A 16620-nucleotide genomic window follows, 5' to 3' on the forward strand; every position below is an offset into this window, starting at 1 on the left:
GGCAAGAAGTGGTTTCCAAGCCTGCTATGAATATTTTCCAGGTCTCTGTTTACGGTGCCTGTAGTGGCTGTGAAGTTGGAAGCACAGTAATAGCCGCTCGCAGAGAGGCATCTAAGTGATTGTTCACCCAACGTCCTAGCTATGAACTCAAGGGAAAAAAATACCTTACGAGTTTCATGTGGCACACTAAACAGTAACATCTGACTTTACTGTAGTCATTTGCAGCATTTGATGTAGATATAGGGACAACAATGTGATACATGTGGAAACAAGCCTTAGTTTCTGCTTTGTTGGAAGAAGTGAGGAGAATTATAACGCGAGTTTTGGTAAATACTGACAGAATAAAATCTTTTGGAGAGACAAAAAAGTCCACGAAAGATTAACAGACAATTTTTAAGGAATTTTGTAGCATTTGATTAAGCTCATGCCTTGTGAAGACATCATGTTTCTGCTGACAGAATAAAAAAGAACATTTCTCCGCTACTATACCAAAATAAAGATGCAGTCATACAATTTGGTTTCAGAACTTCCGTACAATAAGCCCTGGGATAAGCAACTTTAGGTATGCTTAACATTTTAAATGGATTTTTTTACAATCTGCACCTCCAAGAAAACTTGTTTCATATTTGTAACGTATAGAGGTAATACTGAGCTCGGTTTTTACTCCCACACACAGTGCCCATCTACTTAGACGAACCATTCACCTACAACGAATTGCAGTGGGATGTTCTGATAGGTGCATGTTATGAACAGAGGCGACAGATGTCCACCGTCGGTACATCTGAAAGTGATTCTGTAACACGTACGACGAAGTGCACAAATTTTTCATTTTGTGAATAAAATGGAAGTGCGGGAAAGGAATAGCAGCAATAGACCAGGTGTCCCTGACAGCAATATTGACGAATTTGACATGGGGTTGAAGGTAACAATATTTTTCCGATAAGTAGCCGGTAGGACATTAATGCTTACGGAAAGAGAAACACAAACTCTTTCGGTTAATGACCTCTTCCAGCGATATCGGAAGGACGAAATTTACTCTGTTTACAAAATATTGGCGTCACATATTTTTCTTGTTTGTACACTTACAATATAAAAGTTTATCGATGGACGGTGTTATTTGATCACATATTTAGGTGTCATTCATATGTTTTCAATGATGTCATTCCTAATGTACATCTCGAAAGTTTGCTACTGCTGAGGCATCATAATTCTGTACATTTTGCGCTGCAGTGCATTTCCCGATCTGTCCCAAAAGAGTATAGACATCTTTTTCTGAAGCCATGAGGTTATGAAGCCAATAATAAAAAATGAAATTAATTTTCACTCTAAATATTTCAGTTTGAGACACGTCTACGCAGCTAGCCACTGCGAGAGATCACACTATCTTTTGCAAACTGCAGCACAGTATTCGGAAAAAGAGCGAACACGATAACCGATAACAAGTCACTGGGTAATTTCACACTAATCGACCAGAGCTTTCGAAAACAGTTTGGTTCTCAGCGTTTCTATAGCGCGCTCCCAGAACTCTTGGAATGGAGCTGCTACAGCCACAGTGACCAGACCGTAAAAAAAATTCCCCTTTGTCCCTCTAGCGTCATTACTTAAGAAAGTATTTTTGCCAGGACGTGGAGCAAGCGTAGGGAAATCTAAAAAGCAGTGGGCGGCAGTTCAGTGACACGGGTTTGTTGCCTTGTCACGCATCGCAGGCTCCAGCTAGAAAGTCAGCCCGTGACTCACCGCCGCTAAGTACGGACCTGTGATTTCTACGCGCAACTAGCTAACCCCAAACAGACTAAGTTTTCAAGTGGACTCTGCGGCTGAGATGGCGAAGCGTTTCACTGTTAACTGCATACTATCGGTATCATATAACACTGGCTAGGTTTCAGTCCAGCACATCAAAACACAAGCATAGAAGGTAAATTAGTATTGTTATTCGTCTTCCTTGACAACCTACCGCTAGACCACATAAATACTTTCAACGACAGCAATAACTGTCAAGGAAGATAATTCTATGCTGTTGTTATATAAAAACAAATATCGCTTCCGGTTTTGAACAAAAGATATGAGCTTCATTATAACTTGACACGAGCTATCCCGAATCATCCTGTTAAGCGTATGATCACCACAACGGTTTCGTAAATAATCACTTTTTGTAGCGCACACGTGTGGTATCGGTTTTTATAACAGCAATTATACTAGCCGTTGACAGTAATTGCCCGGAACCTCTGCTCCTGTCAGGGCTGGAGTGGCACGCTGCGGTTACGCTTTCTAGCCGGCGTGGGGCCCGGGCGGAGACCGCAAGCGCTGCCCTGGGCCACCGCTATTTTTAGCCTGCACCATTCTGGCGGCGGCTAACCTTCGCGCCTCGGAGAGCGGGGCAAACCGGTGTTCTGTCAAGTGCATCTCGGCGTGGTCTTCAGTGGAGCACGCAATGCGATACTCTGCGCGGTCTCGCCTAGGGTCGGCCAGGCGGATAAGATAATGGGCGGGCAGCGCTGATGCGCTAAGTGTTGCTGTTCCGACCGCGCGTCGGAGTCTCCACTGCGGAGCGGCGACCACCTGTAGCTACGAGTTCGGCTCTAAGAGGGTCTGCACCGACGCTTGCTAAAGATGGGTCACATGGTTGGAAACACGTATTATGTACATATACCGCGGATGATTTCTCAGTACAATTATGAGCGAAGCCTCTTGCGTTTGACAAATATTTGCACAGTGAGAAAGTCAGACGAAATTCGACTCGACAAGGTCTGCAAAGACAGGTAGTACATTAATTGGAAAATCTCACTCGTAGGTCAAGGTTGGCGTCGGCACTCAGGTTCATAAGATACATGTAATGTGAAAAAAAAAATGAATCACCTGTGTGACAAATCCAGATCAAAGATCGCACAAAACTGACGGCTTTAGGCACAACAAACGCTCCACTTAGCAGGATGCATCACTGAGAAGAACGCTCCAGCCAGAGCTACGAACCACTGGGAAGACACACAGACGCAGATCGCGGTGACCACCCGCAACAGCACGATCCACACACAACACTCGAAGAGCGTGCGTCTCCGCAAACACTGTCAAAGAACTTACCTTTTCGGAAAAGCGCCGAGCCGCCGTGGATGAGGCACTGGGTCGGCGGTTTGGTCGTCACGGTGGTTATCACTGAGAGCTGGGCGCGGCGAGACGCTCCGAGTCACATGAGGTGCGACGCGACGCGAGCGAGTAGTTTTTCCGGTTGCCCGAGCGCGCGCGCGCGCACTGTACAGAACTACACACGCGACTGCTGGAGCGTAGTGGCGCGGCGTGGCGCACCTGGGCCGCACCGCCGCCCCCACCGCCTCGCGCGCCTCCCTTCCCCCGCGGCCCTCGGCCTCCCATTGGCCGACACCTGCCACTGGCCCCGCCCCCCCGCGGCCGCCGCCGCCCACACACCCACACAGCCGCCGCCGAGCCGCCGGGAGGACGCGCCGCGGCAATACGCAAAAACCTCCGGCCCGGACACCTGTTGCACCGCGGCGCCGCGGCGGCAGGCGTCGGTTCCGTCGGCGACGCCGGCCGAGCTCGCGAGTGCGGTCCTGCGTAGGCAGCCGGTGCCGGCCGTCCGAGGGCGCTCCGCGGGCAGAGGTCGCCGGGCTTCCAACTGCCACCTCGCGCCGTCCGTTTTCCGCCGTCCCGCTATCGGTAGCTCTGCATAGTTACCCCAGTTGTAAGCGACGCGGTTGAGAACAATCTGCAAACCACGCACTGTGATACGTAGCGCGCTATCGGTAACTGTGTGATTTCTTAAACTAATTATCAGTTATGTTTATTTCTAAAAAAAATTGTGTCTTGCACTGTTTCCAAGCTACAGTACGGACTGTGTATGTGACTGTGAACTGATAACTGATGTGGGTCATCTGGACGAAAGAACTGTGACAACTTGTAGCAATGAAAGAGGAGAAAAAACAGGAACGATTGATCGTTTCTTTCTTTTTTTCTTCTTAGTTTTAATTTTATATAGTTATCACATATCGTTTCGAACTCTGTGTACCATTATCAGGTGATGTACAAGGCTCCCTACTTCCGATCCAACACTGTTAACTTGTAGATGTACACAGAACTCTGCCCTCTTTTGTTTCCGAATACGTCTACAAACGAAGCTGGAAAGACTTGACACTATTAGCAACGCCTTTTTAGTCAATGAAAGGGATGGGAGTTTGACTCATTCAGAACAATGTAAATGTTATGGTGGCGGGAAGTGAAGCTGCGCGACTTGGGTATCACTTCATGATGAAGCGTAGACACCAGAATGTATGGTGATGCACTGAACTAGTGAGGAATAGTGATCGGTTATAGTTCTTCTTCTCCTTCGCTATCAGTTGAAATAGACACAGCAACGTAGTTACTTTCAGAATGACAGACAGGACTCGTACAAATTCACAGTAATCATTAGCAGGTGCGAAACGTTTAGAAGGGAGGTTCTGTAAGATGTCTGCGGGGAGCCTTGGTCATTACGGAGGCTAGCTGTTGTACGCAGCGCGTGCAGCAAACAAAACTCAGATGATTATCTCGGCTAGGTCACAAAGGAAATTTCTACAAAGCCTACATTTAAAACGAAGGACATCCAGTTAACGATCTCAACAGACGGGGTACAAATGTACGACGTAAGTGATGACTGCGTCAGAATCGACTTGTTGACTAGAATGAAGACTCGCATGAATCCTTAGTCCAAGAAGCAAATTGTAGAATAATTTTAATAACACAACGTTCCCTTGCCAAATAATGCGCGTACCTTGTAAAACACACATGTCGGTCATTATGAGACACACAATTTGAGTGAACGCAAAATATAGAGCGGATTGGTACTAAACAGCTTCTTGAGAGTTACTGCTCTTTGTCCGTTGGAATGAAGTGTAACTTACTTTTCATTTTCCGATCTGTGGAAGAGGAGCAGACTTCTATTACCGGAAAAGGTTTGTTCTAAGATGACAACGACGTGCTCTTCTGATCAATTTACTGCTTTCAATTTCGGCGTTGGAGTTCGAATACCAATGATCTGATGACAGTCTGAAAATGGTCTGCGCCGGAACGTAACACGTTTATTGTGTCCTCTATAATAAAACATCTTTCACGACTCTCTACCTATTTGTAGCGTGTTATGGAATAATTACTATTAGTTAGGGCAACTAAGAAGTTTAAAACGTCTGAGAACGGAAGAAGGCTAGTGTTAACGATGACAGAATTATCACAACACTGGAAGAGACTCTTATTCCTTGGACGAAAGCTCCATTTATTTTGTAGCGAATGACAATTTTAATTATGTGCAAACATTCATCCTATTTGCTAACTAAATCTATAGGAACTTAACGTTAGAGGCCCATATGTAACGCGCTGTTGGCAATTAATCTCCATTTTCTGACGTGTATCCATTGTGTCCTTTGGAATAGATGATGAACATGTTATGATTAACATGTTTACCTGTATAAAGGACTGTCTTGCATCAAATATTACTGAATAGCTTCAGTGTGTCTTCTGCAACGCTGCAGTGCAGTTCGAGGCGGGTAACTTTCTCGTACAAAATATCTGATAATAACGGATCTGGTAAGAGAGCCGTCTAGGTGCCATAAAGCCTATCGTGTTTCTAGATTTTTTAGAATGTTTTCCCGTTTATGGATAACAAATTTCGGAGTGAGGTGTTTTTGTGGAATATGGTTGAATTCCTGCTTTTTTTAAAGTTGGAAGACAGTCAGTCATCCCCTCGCGAAATGTATCACAGAAAAAGTTATCGAATTCTCCGACGGCAGAGAGAACCGTAAAGCAAGTGCAGACAGTGAGAACAGCGGCGGCGCTTCTGCTATGAGTTTTAACGAGGGCCCTGCCGCCCGACTTCCAAGGCCATGTATCGGTAACTTCCTTCCACGAAGACGACGCTAGGCAGACTAATTAGCCACCCTACTGTCCGCCAGTCCTTACGATAATCGTTGCAAAGGGTGGAGAGGAAAGAGGAGAAACGACTGAAAGTTAAGAATAATATCCACTAAAAACGAGACTTTTACCTAAAGTAGTCGGATTGTAAATAGTCATGTACATAATCTAAATTAACATCGGATACAGATCGCAGTTGGTTTGCTGTCCGTGACTATCCACTCGATCTGTAGCACAAGACAAGTGACGTTAAATTCAATTGTTTAAACACTCACCGCCAGCTCACAGGCGAATCTCTTGTTAGTACACTGAGTTTCGATCTACAAAATGATTATACTACAAAATTTTGATTTAGTGTATGTATAATCTATCGTAATTTTTATAATGCGCGTTCTGTCTCAAGTTTAAAATATGTGAGGTTTCATTTGATCGTAAATTCCTGGCTTCGAAATGTCATATATATCAATAAAATCAGAAGCTGAACATGTGCAGTGTACGTCACAGCTTCATTTAGAAAGCCGATACCTTCTCAAGCACTTCTCTGTTGGCGTCAAATGCCAGAAACTGTGGAAGAGCAAGATGTGCATAGCTTGAACTGGCTGGCGTTCAGATCTGGACATCATCGTTGCGGCGTCCAGCGTTACATGTTATCACATCACCTTTCAAACTAGAAACAGAATGGTCGTCATCGAAATCACGATGTACTATACGTACACATGGTAATGCCTTATTTTGTGATCTAATGATTTCCTTGTAGACTGCTCGCACAATAAAGAGATTCACTTAGCAGCTGTCAGAGTGTTTTCCAATGCGACTTATACACAATGAAATACTTCATGGCTGTGGAGCACTGTCTATCGAAAATATTCCATACGATATGCAGTTTCAGTACTTTGCTTTGCTGTTTTCTGATACAGTCTAAATGCTTTACAGTCAGTCACAAGGACGATCAGTACTCAGATCTATGCACTTGCTGGTTTCCGGTAGTATCTCTAAAATTAGGACGTCTTTAAGAAGTGCCATTCGTGTCAAAAACAGTTGATTGTGTTCATCCACCTTATGCTCCCTAGCAGGTGTCGAAAGAGAAAAGCTACACCGCGTATTCCTGGATTTCAGCTATACTTTCGACACGTTGCCGACTAACATTCATACAGTCATATTAACTGTCGATTCTTAACTACTTTCAACACTTTGTCGACTGACATTCATACAGTCGTATTACCTATCTATTCTTAACAAAGGCCAAGGGAGGTGTCTGCGGTAGTAGTAAGACAGACAATGGACTGCTATTCGGAAGGACGATGGTTCAGATCTACTCCCTGTAATCCAGATTTAGGTTTCCTGAGATTTTCCTGAATCGGTTAAGACAAATACCGGGATGATTTCTTTGAAATGGGACGGTCCATTTACTTCCGAACCTTTCCCTATACCGGATTGTGCTCTTTCTCTAATCAAGACGTCGTTGACGGAACAATGGACGCTGACTTCCTTTCTTATTCTTAACGGACAAAACGAGTGATGCTGGGATGCCCGGTGTTCATCAGATATAGAGAAAGACTTGCGTGTGGTCCAAGAAAGAATGAGGCTATTAATCAAGCTTAGAACGAGTGAACCGTCTGCTACGCAGTGTGAGAAATACCTACGTGTAAAGCTACCAAGTCGTATGAGGTTCAATACGAGAAATTAATTGTAGCAAGGTCCACAAGAGAGGGGAGAATGTTACGAAAGTGTAGCGTATATACGAAAGTGTTCGCCTCTACTATGACTTTTTCTAAAGTTTTGGTGCAGCATTTGAGATGTAGTGAGATCGATCTAAACGGAAAAGTGGGAAAACGACAGTCACCCAGATGGGATCGAATCACTGACTGGAAAACTGTGGATTCACGGAGAAAAAGTGGGGTTATTGAGAAGTAGGAAGACATTAATATTGTGAAGTCGTTGGGTAAATTTTGTGAATGCATATTTACTTCTCAGACTAAAACGATTGTACTGTGTCCATCTAAATGTATACCCAACCGCACAAGATAAGTGTATGGCTGAAAGTATGTCTGGTACCACAGTTATTTCGTCCCTTCCTTGTTGCATTCGCGAGAAAAGAACGACTGTTAGTAAATCATATGAGCTGTAATTTCACTGGTACTGTCATCATGATCGTTTCTTGGGACGAATACGGAACGAAGTAATACGTTGTCCGACCTTTTTTTGGAATCTACACTAGCGGAATTTCAACGACTCTGCGCAATACCTAACGCTTCTTTTGTCCGCCTGATGATTTCTATTTACACTGATTTTGTCGTCGCAGTCATTTCGCGAGACGTATTTGGTAGAAAGTAATACAATGCCAAACTCTTTTTGGAACGTACGCTGTCGGTATTTCAAGGTGTCTCTCCGTGATACAGAATACCTCTCTTGTAGCTCCTGCCATTGGAGTTCGTTGGGCATCTCCGCGCCGCTACCACGCTTACTAAATGATCCCATGACGAAAGGCGCCGCTTTCCGTTGGATCTTCGCTACCTCTGTGTTAATAAAACTTCGGGAAGGTCCCAGTCTGACAAGCAAGAGTCAAGAAACGCTCGAGCGGCGGTTCCGTGAACCACCTTCTTCGTGGATGAGCTACGTTTCCGTAGGATTTTTACAATGAGTCTTAAACTGGTATCTCCCTTTCTGCTACTAGGTTTATGTGATCATTCCATGTTTTATCGCTTTGGAGATGTAGTCCCAGGTAATTTACGATTTTTTCCTCTTTACAATGCTTTATCGCCTATGGTTTAATCGAACAGTAATAAATGTCTTTGGCGTTTTATGTGCTGTACTTACGCCGTATTTATTTACAAGCGGGGTCAGTTACCGGCCCTGCACCAATCACCAACCTTCGAACCTCTGCGAGTCTTCTCGTACTTCACTGCAGTCGTTATCGCTATCCTCCTACAGACTGCAGCATCGTTTGCGAACAGCCTCACAGAACTTCCGACTCACCACTAAATTATTTACGTATAATGTAAACAGTATGGCCTTATGATACTTTCTTTTGGTACCCCCGTTATTATATTGTTTTCCTTAGCCTAGAGTAAGCCTCGCGTGAGTGCTACGAATGCACAATTGATCTACGTTATATTCTTTTTTTTCATTCTACGTTAGAGAATAGAAAACACGCTATACATACGGTGGCTTGAAGAATTCAGTGTTTCTAGATGTTGACCATTCAGCTGCTACCAGCACATTAAAGTTAGTGGTGTAGAGTAAGCTTTTGCAATTACCTGGCACGGCATGCAAGCATGTTTGTAGATACTGGCCATTCAGCTGGTAACGGCGTGTAAATGTCAGTGGTATGGTGTAAGCTTTTCTAATTACCTGACATGGCATGGAGGCACGTTTGTAGTACTTGACCGTTCAGCTGTTAATAGCATGTAGAAGTTAGTGGTATGGAGTAAGCTTTTCTAATTATCTGATATGGTATGGAGACAGGGGTCTGTAAACTTGAAAACTGTAGATTTTTTACTAAAACCTTCAACGTCAGTGAAACTTCCTGGCAGATTAAAACTGTGTGCCCGACCGAGACTCGAACTCGAGACCTTTGCCTTTCGCGGGCAAGTGCTCTACCAACTGAGCTACCCAAGCACGACTCACGCCCGGTACTCACAGCTTTACTTCTGCCAGTATCCGTCTCCTACCTTCCAAACTTTACAGAAGCTCTCCTGCGAACCTGCTACGTCAGTGATTGCAATATAGAAAAGAGTGGTTACTGTTTTCTAGATTGCAATCGTGGCGAATAATGTTTTAATAAAAAAATAAATCTGCCGCATTCGAGAAAAGTGTTTGCACGTGAGACCTCACACTGACAGACAGTTCTTCTCACAGACTTATTAACGAACCCAGTAGTCTTAAGAGCTTCAGTACTGCGATTAAACTCCTTAAAGGACGTAGCTTAATCTTGCGGACACGGTGTTATGGTAACGTTTCAAACTTAAAGAATTTGAAAATCATAAGACTCATAGGTATCTCCTAAATATTTTTCGTGTTCTCCATAAAACAGATGTTCGGTCCTTAGTGAAAAATATTTCGTCATTTACTATTCTTTAAAATAACGTTTCGTAAAAGAAATAACGGTAGTGGTTTTGCTTTTGGGAATTCTCTGTGCTGAAACTGCGATGTATGAAGGTGTTTTGTGAGCGTTCCTTAAAACCACGCATCAGAAAGTCGCGACATCGTTAAACGCGGAACGAAGAGCGTTTAGTGCGGCGCAGCGCCACGAAAGCGCGTTGTTCGACTAGAACACAGATAATCCGGTAACTGCACTTTCCTGCGGAAGACCGCCGCATGAGTCAGCCGGGCTTTCTAGAAGCCACAGACATTGCACTCTACGCTCTGCAGGGGTTGGCCGGGTGTGTTCGGAGATAGACGCTCTCAAGTGACTTGCTGTCTTGGAAGAAGCTCCGCTTTGATATCGTTCTCGAAACAAATAAAGTGTTGCGACCTCTTTAGATTCCTTGGAAATCGCAAAGCCATTCCACGGGATATTATCATCACAAATACTTGTATCGACCGTGGGCGTTGTCTTCAACATCACGTTCTTAGCATTCACAGTCATGAGGTGACGACACGCATTTCTGTATTTTACAGCAAGAGCTCAAAATCGGGAGCACCAATCTCAACGGATCGAGACCATGGACAGACGACGTTCTGCTGTACCCTCTTCAATTAATTTATCAAATAAAGCTGTTATCATCTACACATATGTGGTATCAAACGCAGCTACCGGGTAACCGCGTCGCTTCACCCCACACGCTTGAATCCTCCTTGGTACGACGCCTAAGAGGTGGTCTGGACGTCGATGCTCTGCGCCTCCTACTCCTCCCCCCTGCCACCCCCCACCCCTCGCGAGTTCATCCAGTGGGAGAAGGAGGGTTGCTGCGAGGCGGCACTGCTAGTTCCAGCAGGTTCCAGGCATAGTGAATGGGCTTAATGTCAGAAGGTGGAGCAGACCTTTCCATTCGGCTAGTTCCTCCCTCCAGCAAGACGGTGATCACTTCGCGGACGTGTAGTCGTCTTGGAAGGCGTACCCATTGCCAAAAGTTGGCTTTAGAAATCGGACACTAGCTTGCACGATTCCGCCCCTAGTGTGCAGCACAGCCCTCAAATTATCATCCACAGTGAGGAGAGGCGTCTGAAATTCCTACGTGATGCCGCCACAAAACGTAACCGGCTTATCTCCCTGTAAACTGGAGGGACTGCTTACCTGAGCTGTGCTTTGGTACTTCGGCCGCCTCCACGCCCTTTTACGACGCTCATCAGGTCTCATACAGATCCTTTCGTTGAAGAGAACACGAAGCTACCGATCAGTGTTTCATCCCAGGTGTTCTCCTGTACACTTCCTCGCGCACCTTGGTGCTGCGGTTTCTACAGTTGGGCTTAATGGAGGCCTACTGGTTTGGAGACGGTTGCATACTGTCTGCGTCGACACAGCCCCACAAGTTGCCTCCCAGAAGGCAGTGCATAGACCCATTCTGCTGATCTTACCTACGTTCCGTATTTTGTAGGTAGTGGCCATCACCTGTTGTTGTTGACAGCGGGCGTCCACCAAGAGACAGATCTTCAGTGTTTTGCGTATCACGTTAGCGGATGGATGCTCTGTGTCTGTGCCACAAGGCAGCAGATGGAGTCCATATTTCTAGATATCCGGAAAGTGCTTGACACCGTGGCTCACTGCAGACTATTAACGAAGGTACGAGCATACGGATTAGGTTCCCAGATATGTAAATGGCGCCAAGACTTCTTCAGTAATAGCACACTCGTCAGCGAGTGTTCATCAGAGACAAGGGTATCATCAGCAGCGGCTGTTATTCTGTGACTGGAGGACAGGCTGAGCAACAATCTGCAGGAGTTTCTGATGACACTGTGGGTTTGGGGCGGTGGAGGATGGTACAAGACAAGTGAGGCAAAATTTCTGTTTGCTGTCATGAATGGCACTTGTCCTAAATACAGAAAAATAAAAGTTGATGCGGATCAACACGAAAAATGATCCCTTATTGTTAGAATACGGCTTTACACAACCATCTCGATTAAATATCCGGGCAAAACACTGGAAAGCGACATGAAATGGTACGAGGACGTAAGGACCGCAATAGGGAAGGCGTATGGTCCACTTCGGTTTATTGGGACAAATTTAGGAAACTGTAGCTCATCTGTAATGAAGTCCGCGTAAAGAACGTTAGTACTACCCACTCTTGAGTACTGCTCGATTGTTTTGGATTCCCACTAGGTCGGACTAAAGGAACTCATAGAAGCAGTTCAGAGGTGTGCTGCTAGATTTGTTAACGGCAGGTTCGATAAATGGGCGAGAACGCAGATGGGAATCCGTGTAGGGACGATGATGTCCTTTTCGCGAAACACTCCCAGTATTGAGAAAGTTAAAAATACCGGAATTTGGAGCTGTCTGCACAGCGATATTGGTACCGCCCACGTATATTTCGTGAAGAGCCACAAAGATAAGAGAAATAAGGGCTGTTACGGAGGTTACTCTTAGACGAAAAGGCTGACACACGAGAGGAATTCGTGACTGGCTGTATCAAACCAGTCATAAGACCGATGACACAAACACACAAAAAAACCAGAGGCATTATAGGCTTTTTTTGCCTCGCTCTCTTGCGAGGTATGTACCTACATAAGTGTAGAAGCACAACCATGCATAATAACTCTCACAATTTAATTATGTGACCTGTGCATTTACAAAAGTCGACTGGCATTTACGAAATTCTATTAGCTGGCTGCGTGACACAGATTTCGAAGCAAAACGTAAGAAGAAAATAGGAGGAAGGGCGTGCCTACTGCTTTGGTAAGGTCTGAACAGTGCCACTACGTACATTATACAGTAAAAAACAATAACTGGCTACATTTTAATTTTCGTTCTTCGAACTGATTTTATGCCTCGTTCTACAGCCGCAGTAAATTTCAGGAAAGAAGAAATTTTCCTGAATCAGAATGATTTCTTATTTAAAACTAACCCTTTATTTCTTTGGTGATTGGCTAATTCTGAGCACTTGAGCTTTATGAACCAACATCAATCAATACATTTTTGATAACAGAGTTTTTTTCCCTTTATGTTAACTGATTTAGAAACGTTCACTACGGCCTGTGTATTTTTATTTTAAGACATATCCTTCCCCATTTTATCACAATATGTTGGCTGTGATGGGTGGCACTTTGCTGCGCTTGAAATAGAACCTGATGTGTGATTGCTAGACATTACGCCATTAGACGAGAATGTGGGGCAATGTTACATATTTAACTATTCAAAATCGAAGAATTAACTGTAATTTTATCGTGATTTGTTTGATAGTGCCCAAGGGAGCGAAAAAAGTTTCATTTAGAAATAACTTGATGCACGTAAATGACTTCTTTCAAGAAACTAATTTTATTTACGTTGATTTTTTTCTCTTATTCCGTAGAATGTAATCTCACGTTGTATAAGATTATGAATGCTGATGAGGTAGGATCTGTTGAAAACCAAACCTTTCTGATAAGCTGACTAGTTCATTATGTGACTTACAGGCATGAGTGAAGCACTTCAACATCTCGACCAACAAGATACCACTTTAAAGGTCAGTAAACGTGCTTTCTTTATTTGGTCAAATTTTATTATTGTGCAGTTACCATTTCTGTTACGTGGAAAGGAAAAAGGGAAAATATTCATATTTGTAAAAAACACGTTGTGTTGTAAACATCAATTATTCCATCGTCAGTGTGGTACGATGGTACAAGTTCAAACACCACCTTTCGAATGAACGGAGGGAAGTCATAAGAGACGGAACACTGATCTGGACATCCGTGACTATGCATTCATTCCGACGTCCGCCTCAAGTGGTATGCGTAAACCGGATATCTCTCGGCTACACACGCTATAGTTCGAATACCTTTTGGTAACAACAGAAATCCTCCATGAGACGGGGCGGTTTCCCGTCTTCACTATATCCTCCCTATCTGTGCTTCGTTGTTTGAGGACAATATCCGACAACACTTTTTCTTCGAGTGGATATTTGCATACTGAACAACATATCTGCAAACAATTGGGTTCCATATACTTACTAATGGAGCCGCGTCCTTTGTATGAAAATACATTGACGCCGCACAAAAGTCTAATCTAAAACGGAGTAGCTATTCTTCCGCCCTGAGTATTGATATTCTCTTGTCATACGCGCCTGTTGGAATAATGAATATTTACTGTGCTCCGATGTTCCTTAAGTTACCCAATAGCTCCTGGTATATTTTAAAACGACTTTAAAAGCCAATTTTTGAACTCATTACTACGAAAACTAGGTATCACGACTGGTAAAACGTCACACGTCTGCTATGATGAACATTTAAACGCCTTTTAAGTGTGTTTAAGTTCTCGGAACATTTGTAAACCACCTGCCGAATACTGGACACCCTTTTTGCCTTAGAAGTGGATTCTGACTTCCGAGAAAATGCGACAGATTGTTTGGCGAATCAGAGTACTTTGCTACAGTGCTATTTGCTTTGTATTTCCACGTTCCCTGGTTCTAAATTATTGCTATAGTCACGTCACTAGCACGCTTTACGTTCTTAACACAATAAAAATGTAACAAAGTACTCACACTTTCCAGATGGAAGGGCAGAGGGAAGCGACTGTAACAGGGAGCTGGCGAGTGCCACGGTTCCAGCACAGTGTCTACGCGTTCGCGCACGCCGTATAAATTGAACTACAGCTATACACGTTTTACACTCTTTACGCAGGTGTGCGGTTTCGTTAGTCCGCTTGTCATTGCAGACGGTCTATGTAAACAAGAGTTATGTGACTGTTCCATTGTACATACACAGCTCAAGTGGAAGATGCACTGAAATGCCGTCCGTTTCTAAATCTGTCGTTACAAAAACTGACTGCTAGCTGTTACTGTAGATAACTGCAAAGTTGTGCGCTTTACAAAATGTAAAAAAGTGGTGTGTTATGGCTACAGTATTAATGAGTTACAGTCACGCGTTGCATACAAATATTGAGGAGTAACACTGTGTATAAATACGACGTGGAACGAGCGTAGGATCAACTGTAGGTAAAGCAAACGGGATAGGGGAGTGGCGTATTACAATGTTTCTGCGAAAGACGTTGCATACAAATTACATGACCGCCCATACTCGAATACTTCTCACTTGTACAGAAACCAAAGAGACTATCTCATCAAAAGTATACAGACACCAATTAGTGGACATTAACATGTGTTGCGTCACTAGCTCCAGCTCTTATAAGTGTTGCTGACTCTGGAACAGGGGGCCGTGCGGGGTCGGTGATTTTCTCCACGCGGGACGGTGTATGTATTGTCCACAACACCATTTCATCACAACTGGCGCGCAAGTCACCGAAGTGACGTCAAATAAAAAGACTGGTCGAACATCCCAGATGGGATCTCCCAGCCAATATTACCATATGCAAATTTCAGTATGAGGCGTGCCCAGCCTTCTCATTTATAGCAGCTGCATCTCTCCTGGGGACTCTTTCAATGGGGACTCTGAGTATCTGGGATTGAAGGTGAGCCCACTCTTCCTGGAGACCCGAAACCAGAGATTTTTGTCATATTAGCTTCGGGCTTTGGAGCGAATTCAAAGTCCGTACTCATCCCGAAGGTGTTCACTGGATTCAGGTAGGAACAATGGGCAAGTCGGTCCATTTCAGGGACGTCATTGTCCACAAAACATTGTCTCATAGACGCCGCCCTATGGCTGGGTGCTGTCAGCTCGATACAAACGCTCGTCGTCTCCCAAGTTCCTCAGTCTACAGTTCTGTAAAATGTAATCATATACCTCCACATTTAACGTTCCCTTAAGCGCAATAAGGAGAGCAAATTTTAACGTCACTCATCCACACTTCACTGCTGCCGTTACGCATGATAGCAGGTACTTTGTACAGGCATTCTCCAAACGCAAACTCTTCCATCGGACTGCTACAAGTTATAGCACGATTCATCACTCCAGATCACGGTCTCTAATGACCTCGATTACGACGGGACGTTACATCCAAATCTTCATCCGTACCTTCCTTCACGTCACTCGTTGTTTATCGTCCACTGTCCAGTGGCGTCGTTCTTGGTTCCACCTCAAGCGTAGCTTGAAAAATTTGTGGCTCATTAGGAACTACTCGACAATTTTACCTTTTTATTTTTAACTCCTTCCGCTCATTCATAGAGCTAGACGGACTGTTGCTAGCACTTTGAAACTCACAAGGGATTCCTTCCTCTGATTTCATAGGATAATTCACAACCCCCTCCCGCAGAACTCGAAGACCTCTATCCGTCAGTAGATGAGGTCTGCCTGTCCTAAGTGAAGCTGGTGTTGCTGCTTCACGTTTGCCCTTCACAATCACATCACCTACAGTCGACCTGGATTGCGTTTGAAGAGTTGAAATCTTCCTGGTGGATTTGTTACTCAGGTAGCGTCCAGTGACGAAGCCCTGTTCTAAAATCAATGATCTCTCGCGACTGACCCATACTGTCGTTCCTGCTTCCCCACTGAAAACGCGGTCCTGGTGGGTCTACTCTCACCGCATCTAGTGGGCATTTCTGCATTACGCGGCGGTATCCAGATACGTTTGATCAGAGAGTCTAAGGCTTACGTCTCACGATGTGTGATACGATGCGTGGTTCGGCCCGTGGTACGACCCAGGAGCAACCCGCGGACAACTGAACGAAAATGGTTCACAGCAGAACGAAGGCAATGCAACAC

At 44.5% G+C, this 16620-nt stretch overlaps 1 long non-coding RNA gene across 1 annotated transcript in view; it reads left to right on the forward strand.

The window, feature by feature from the left end:
* The first annotated feature begins 3440 nt into the window (after positions 1-3440).
* The window catches only part of LOC126317399 (uncharacterized), a 40349-nt gene continuing 27169 nt past the window's right edge, over positions 3441-16620 (forward strand). The window contains exon 1 of the long non-coding RNA XR_007556684.1: positions 3441-3755. This is a non-coding gene — a long non-coding RNA (uncharacterized LOC126317399). The remainder of the gene's footprint in view (positions 3756-16620) is intronic.

The sequence above is a fragment of the Schistocerca gregaria genome, chromosome 1 (assembly GCF_023897955.1).
Source record: "Schistocerca gregaria isolate iqSchGreg1 chromosome 1, iqSchGreg1.2, whole genome shotgun sequence".
Lineage (NCBI taxonomy): Eukaryota > Metazoa > Arthropoda > Insecta > Orthoptera > Acrididae > Schistocerca > Schistocerca gregaria.